This window comes from Rousettus aegyptiacus, unplaced genomic scaffold (assembly GCF_014176215.1).
Source record: "Rousettus aegyptiacus isolate mRouAeg1 unplaced genomic scaffold, mRouAeg1.p scaffold_m13_p_11, whole genome shotgun sequence".
In the NCBI taxonomy this organism is placed as follows: domain Eukaryota; kingdom Metazoa; phylum Chordata; class Mammalia; order Chiroptera; family Pteropodidae; genus Rousettus; species Rousettus aegyptiacus.
Window position 1 is genome coordinate 82883785 of NW_023416286.1, and position 7659 is coordinate 82891443.

The window sequence follows — 7659 nt, forward strand, 5'->3', positions numbered from 1 at the left end:
TCCATGAATGTAGGGTTCTTATCATCTCTCTCTCCACTTTAATAGAGACTCCTTGACCAAAGGTGATGTTCTTTATTTTGATAAAGTCTTGATCATGTTGGACAAATACGTAATTTAGAAATTTTATCTGGTAGAAAAAAAGCAACACTTTTTTCAAGTGTTGCCAGAAAAATGACACTTGGAAATTTATAGTGATGGAGAGAAGAGAAATATATACTGACAACTTTCAAAATAGTCCTTGATAAACACTTCTGTATAATTTTTAGATTAATACTTGTCATCAATAATACCATTTGCATTTAAATGGGGACAATTCTGAGTAAATCAATGTAGGAGGCCAATTTATTTCTGAACTCAGTATGTGGGGAGGAGACAAATGTGTGCGCGCGTGCACACACATGTAGCTATTGAGAGAATTTATGTCCAGTGGCACGATTTCTAAAATTTTAAATCAAATAATTAGGTTTTATCTCTTTTAAGTATTTAATCAGATGATAATGGGTTCGGCAGTGGAATTTATAACAGTGATATCAATACAGAATAAGAACAAAAAATATAGCATTAACCGAAACAAATACAGGTAGCAAATGAGGGCATTTTCTTCGATCTATCAGAAAATAATGGAGTTTGGATGGAGAGTAACACAGTATAGTGGCAGTCAAGAAAGAATCTACAATTTAGGAAGATTCGAGATGTGTTCCCAGCTCACAGCAAATTCTGTGACTGTAGTGTTATTTGAAATTCATTTACATAGAACTACGATTAAAACGAGACACAAATATACAGATTAAAATTTAACTTTTTTATTACTTTTTGTACATTTGATAGGATAAATTGTTCTTGAATTAAGTAATATGTATCTGATATACATAAATGACCAAAATCCTTTTTTGGCCAAAAGCAGTGTGCACTTAATTTTGACTCCCACTTTAAGTCTTAACATCCGAATTTCAAAAACACTTTAGGGAATTATGTTGCTATAAATTAAGAGAATATTGCTAAATAACTGTATAAAGCACTGCTGTTAATGGTTGTTTATGCATACATATCATCGGGTTTCAAATCTGCAGTTTGCAAGTGATTAAGATGTGGATTAATGTTAAAAATGCAAAATTAAAGGATTTACATTAATGTTGGAGGTCTCTGGAAAGTTATGTTAACTTGGATATGATAGAATTGATCGAGCATAGATTTTAAGTGAATTTTTTACTTTATTAATTTACATATCTATATTTGCTTGATAGAGAATTAGTAGATTATGGATACATTATCAATATTTTTTATTTATAATAGTAGAATATGAACTACTTCCAAACCATCATTTAAAAATATGTACTTATCACCCTCCATAGTTTGCACATTATTGGCCAATGAATAATAATGAATAGTATAGCAATAAAGGGTAGTAAGCTAAGCTATTATGAACACCAGAAAATTTGGTAATGTATTTTGAAACAACGATTCATTTTCTATTTGGAATCCCATTTGAAATGATGCCTTCCATCAAGTGGCTCAAAATGCCCTACTCAGCCAAATTGTGGAAGACTAATGGAACCAGACAAAAGGTAATTGCCAGATAGGATATGGATGTAGATACAGGTACATAGAATATTAAAATTTAATTTTCAAAATGGCAAAATCATCACATAGACAAACATAAAATAAAAATGTGCTAAAGGTTTTAAAGCATCACTTAATGAGGGAACCTCAGATGCTGGGTGTACTTATAGAAGAATTAAACTGCTGAGTTAGAATGCAAACTAAATAATGGTCCACATGCCATTAAGAAATGGTATAGTTTGTTGCACTGACAGAAATTTATCTCTATCAGGCTAAAATCAACAAGTAACACGTGATGTTAACTGGAGTGTGGAGGAAATAGGAAGAGGTTGATAAAAGGGTATAAGCTTTCACCTATAAGATAAATAAGGTCCGAGGATCTCATGTAGAACAAGGTGACTCGTCACTAACAGTTTTGTATAATTGAATTTGCAAAGAGTATAACTTAAATGTTCTGACTTGGGTGTATGGGGTGATGACGGATGTGTTAATTAACTAGAAGGGGGGAATCCTTTCACAAGGCATATATAATAAAATCACTGTGATATATACTTTAGCTTACAATTTTATGTCAGTTGATTATGCTTCAATCAAGCTGAAATTTAAAGATTCCTAGACATCAAAAAAAACTGATGTCACTAAGGCTTAGACCTTTGATCAATAGTAAACAAAGAGATTAAATACATTTTTCTAGACAATAGATATAGAGGCAAAGCCCCAATATGATAATGAAAGGATACTGCTGCCCATCTTTTTGTCTTATTTCCAAGTGTCAAACAATGTCTTATGATAAGAGAACTGAAAATAGTGGAATTAGGTTATATTTCCTTGAAGAAAAAAACATAAAATATTCCTGAAAATAAAACAAAACACTGTATTATGGATGTTGTGAGTGAAGACAGACATAGTCAGCCATGATGGATTGATTGAGATGTCTCTGAGATGCTGAGCTTGAAGCAATGTATATAAGTCTCAGAGAATCATTTTGCAATATTAAATTAAAACAAATGTGTAGGATTTGAGTTGGTCCATGATGAGACAAGCTGTTCCTGTCCAAGTAGTAAAATCACGATTGATGAAGGCTAAAAAGGTATTCATTTTGGGAGTTTGACCAAATAATTTTCTAATTTTTGGTAACATCTCACATTCTGTGAATCTCTTTGTCTCCATTTTGTCTAATTCCAAAGAAAAATTGAATAATTTTAACTCATCTTTTATGTGATTTGCCCTATCTCAAATTATTCTTTCTGCATCTGAATTAATGATTATAATTCTTAGGTTACTTTTCTTTCCTTGTTAAGATTCCTTACATTTCCACCGCACACTGGTTCTTGTGTTGTTTTTTAAGTGAGTTTGTGTGCTAATCATGCTAATTTGGTGCCTGGATAATTGTTCCAAGGCATGGGATTATATTATAAATGATATTTCGGAAATAGTATGCAGTCTAATTTTAAAAGAAATGTTATGGAAAGTAAATCTTATGTAGAAAAATGTTTTTAGAAGCATAAGTGTTTTGGGGCTTCTAATTTTTTTAAAGCCACATATCCTAGTTTTCATGGTTGTTTAGCTGTAAAGGAAGTTGAGAGTGAAGGGAGAAGGCCTGAGATTTGTAGGACAGTCAGCATTAAGCTGAGGAAGTTACATTTGATTCAAAAGGCAATAAAATACTAAATGACTATTGCAGACCACAGAACATCCTGGTGCCTCAGGCTGCAGATAAGATTACAATTGCCTGATAAAGTAAACAATTATACTGATGTAATATATATAATGTATAATTTCATTAACCTGGCGACTAGTCCCTAAAAATACTATTTTTTGTATTAACTTAACTTTGTGCCTTTAGCTTCTTTAATATTTTATGTACGTGACCTATAATAAGATGGTAAAGTCATTGTCGTTTTTATCCTCTAGAGCATTTAAGACTTTGACTTGCCTGTTGAAAATGTTTATGGGTTCTATTAAATAACTCAGAAACTCTGAGGAAATGAAGGCTGCTGCATTTTCTATTTCAGGTTTCTTGGGCTGTAAAGATTTGTAAGGCTTTTGACCAAACACAGGTCAGCCACACTGAATGTTAATGAAACTTGTGTGAATAGTACTCCCTAGGGACTGATAATCAGGAATCTTTACCCTTTCACACAATTCTACATCCTGATTTTAATATCATAATTTGGTTTCTGCCTGATTAGGTATTTTCTGTATAGACTAGTATTTTCACTACACTTAGTCACATGGAATATTTTCCTGGAGGATTTTGTTTGTTTGTTTTTAATTTCATTTATTGATTCTTCCTTCTTCAGTGAAACAAAATAATTTGGAAGACTTGTCACTGTGTGTAATCCCCTCTGTGATCCAAAACCTTTCCTCCTTGTTGCTTTTAATTAACTAACATGTCAATCAGATTTGCACTGCTTGTGTTTTTATCCATTATCACTGTTTGTATAGACTTTTAGTTTAATCTGTATGTATATTAAATTTACCCAATTCTTTGATAAGCATGGGTTTTTGTGTTTTCGTAAGGGTAAAAGAGTGTTTAGAAAACCTATGCTTTCTTCATGTAGCCTTATTTAAAACTTAAAAAAAAAAGTCTTAAGAAGAACAATACTGCCATCTTAAGGCAAAATAAATTAACATTTAAGAAATACCACAAACTTGTTACACATTTTAGGTTATTAGGCCACGTTTTCATATTCTATTTATAATCCAACCTAATTTGAAAGAAATAACCTAATATATCGCAGACTTGATAAAGTTCGGAGGTTAGTCTCACAACCTTTGCAAAAAATAAAGAATTTTATATGTACATTAAAGAAGCATGCATTTTATCTACGATATGTAGTTTGATTTGAGAATTTCAACCCTCCTTTAGAAATTGCAAATGACACTGTGAAGGTGATCTGGAGAACATTCAAGGAGACTTTAAGCCCTAGAGTCTCACAAATATTTGAAAATGTATGTAAACATTCACATGATATACAGTATCAAAACTAATATTCTCAAGTCCGAAGTAGTAAATAGTAGAGCTATCCAGAGAAGGATGGCAAGGCTGGTTAAGAGTAACACAAAACAGCCTAGGGAAGCTGTTGGCGTAATAGCAGATAGAATATTAGAAAGAGATACAGGGATAGCATGCTATCTGCTTAAGAGAATCATGTGACAAATATTTGACGCATGTTGCATGAAAGATGAGTGTACATTTGTGGTACTCCAAAAGGCAGAATTGGGAGCATCCAATGGCTATTATAGTCAGACAACCTTCAGTTAAATATTAATACTTCTTTACAGTGCTTCTTGCTGATCACTTTATTCAGGGAACTTTTTACTCCTTATTCGAAAGTTGGCAGTTTGTGGATATCTGATGAGAATCACCCCAACTTCTGTCATTTCCTCATCTCTGTCTATATTTTCACTTGTCATCTTCTAATTTCTAATATATATGTGTATTTTCTAATTCCCAGCTCCATTTCCAGGTTCTTAGGTCCATTCTTGTTTCCTATGGTTCTTAGGATATAACTACCTTAAAGGCTCAACCTTTCACAGTCAAACATACCTACGAACATACTCTGCTTTCCCCACAATCAATCTCCATTGCTTACACAGTAATAGTTACCATCCTAATTCACATTTCTGATCATGTCAAGCACTGAGAGAGGAACATTGAAGGGCTTCATTACTAGATAGCATAATCTGAGCTATTTATCATGGCAAAAAGTAGCCCACTGCATTTTGCTGTCTTTATATCATTAGTATGTAAATACTTTACACTTCTTTTATAAGGCATACTCACTTTTCCCTGAATGTATCTTTACCTGTTTCCCTCCTCCCATCTTCTCTACCTTCTTTGTAGTAACATTTCCTGTACCGTGAATAAACTCTTCTTCTTCTTCTTCTTTTTCTTTTTCTTTTTTTTTTGCTGGTGGAGATCCTGGTAGTCCTTCATAATTCAGTACAATTGCCACTTCCTCTATTTAGTCATCTTATAGTCAAACCAGTTACAGTCAGTTCCACTTGCTTTTCCTATTTGCTTGTTATACTTTGAATCTCTATTATATCATCTCATAATTGGTAATATACACTATAATTAGAATTGCTAGGAAAAGGCAATGAGTCTAATTTATCATTGTATTCTACATTTTCCAATATGGAGCTCTGTATATATTTTCATAGGCAGGACACTGAATTTGTAAAAAAAAAAAAAAAAAAAAAAATTATATGTACATAAATTGAAATTTGAATTTTACTTCTTTATTGTCTATGTGACTCTGAGGAAAAATTACTTAATTCCTTCAATCTTCTGTTTCCTCAAGTAAAAGACAAAGAATAGGTTCCTTAATGATATCACAGTGCACATTGTTAGAAACACCATGGGTAAAATATTCACTTTAAACACACAATATGTTGTTGTTATTAAAGAACATTGACTGCTTTTCTGTCTTATTCCTTAAATAGGCATCTTCACTATATTCCTCATGTTCACAAACATCTTCAGGAAATTTCATTCCTTGTGTACCCTCTCGAGTCTTTTTCTCTCCACTAGCTCTTCATCAATAGGAATCCATGTCGTCACTATTCTAAATGACCTTTAAGAGTTTTCGCATAGACTATAGACTAGTGGTTACCAGAGGGTAAGGGATAGGGGAGGAGAGAGTAGGTAGATTAGGTAATGGGGTTAAATATAGGGGAGAAGGGGGAAAATGAAGTGGGTAAAGGGGATCAAATATATGGTAGCTGAAGGAAACTGGACTTTGGGTGGTAAACACACAATAGAATATACAGATGTCAAATTATAATGTACACCTGAAAATTATATAATTGTATTAACCAATGTTACCACAAGAAACAATTAAAAAAAAAAAACATGAAGCAGATATGTCAATACTTGTAAAAAAAAAAAAAAGTTTTCATCACTCTTATACTGTTGAAAATAGAAATTATTTTTCTTGAAGCATTGTTCTAGTAATCTCAATTTTCAGTTGAAAATCTCTGTCATAGCTTCCAAATTATGCAATTAGTATAAAAATTTTAGTTTTACAGCCCAAAACTTGAAAATAGGAACTTAAGTTGAGGGGCTATTTATAAATAATACAAACTTTCTATTACGTTTTACTTTATTCTTACCATTTTCTTTCTGAAAAGCTTTTCTGTATATCTCACATATTTAATGCTTAACTGAAATAGATTATCTTATATACTGATATTTCCTTCAGGAAGTAATTTTTCTCCTTTTAAAATTTCTAGAATTATTTGTCTTATTACCATAAGGCACACCTACCTGTATCTTTATATTACCACTATTTATGTACATGAATTTTCTCCATTACTCAATATATTTCCCACATCTCAATCATGTATAGTGCTTTGCTTTATATTTGAGAAGTGCCCAATGAATCCATTTCAAAAAAATTAAAACATTGTTATTTTAAAATGAAATAAAGTTCATAATTTTAAGTAAAAGATAGAAAAATTAGTGCAGAAGTATATTAAATATGAGTCCTGTTTTAGATGCAAGTTTGTTCACTCTATCATCCTAAAATTAGGAACAAATAGTAAAAACTCTTGTTTGCCAAAGTGAGTCTAAGGCCATGCCAACCTGAACAAGCCCCATCCCATCTGATCTCGGAAACTAAGGAGGCTCGGGCCTGGTTAGTACTTGAATGGGAGACCACCTAAGAAGATAAGGTGCTGTAGGCATAAAAACAAAACAAAAAACAGTGAACATTTTCCTTCCTTCCCTTCCACCTCCACCTCCTTCATCTCCTTCTGCTTTTCCTCTTCTTCCTCTTGCATCTCCTTATTTACTTTTCTCAAACCTTTCTCTTCCTCTTTTGCTCTGTTGTTCCCTGTTGTACACCTCTCCCCAAGAACCGTGCCATCTGTATAGCAGACATGAATAAACATTTGTTGAATGAACTCTTCATTGAAAGCTGTGAGTTCTTGAATCTCCCCCAAAATATAAAACTCCAAGAGTGACATGATGAAATGTCTATTCTCAGAAACTTCTTTGACAGATTAGAGATGGGTAAATCTAAAAGCAGAAATACATGTTAACTACTATTTCATAATCATGGAAAAAAAATTATTGAGGAACTGAATAAA

General features: G+C 32.4%; 1 pseudogene; it reads left to right on the forward strand.

The window, feature by feature from the left end:
• Positions 1-7135: 7135 nt before the first annotated feature.
• On the forward strand, positions 7136-7254 carry LOC118609831 (annotated as a pseudogene).
• Positions 7255-7659: the final 405 nt, after the last annotated feature.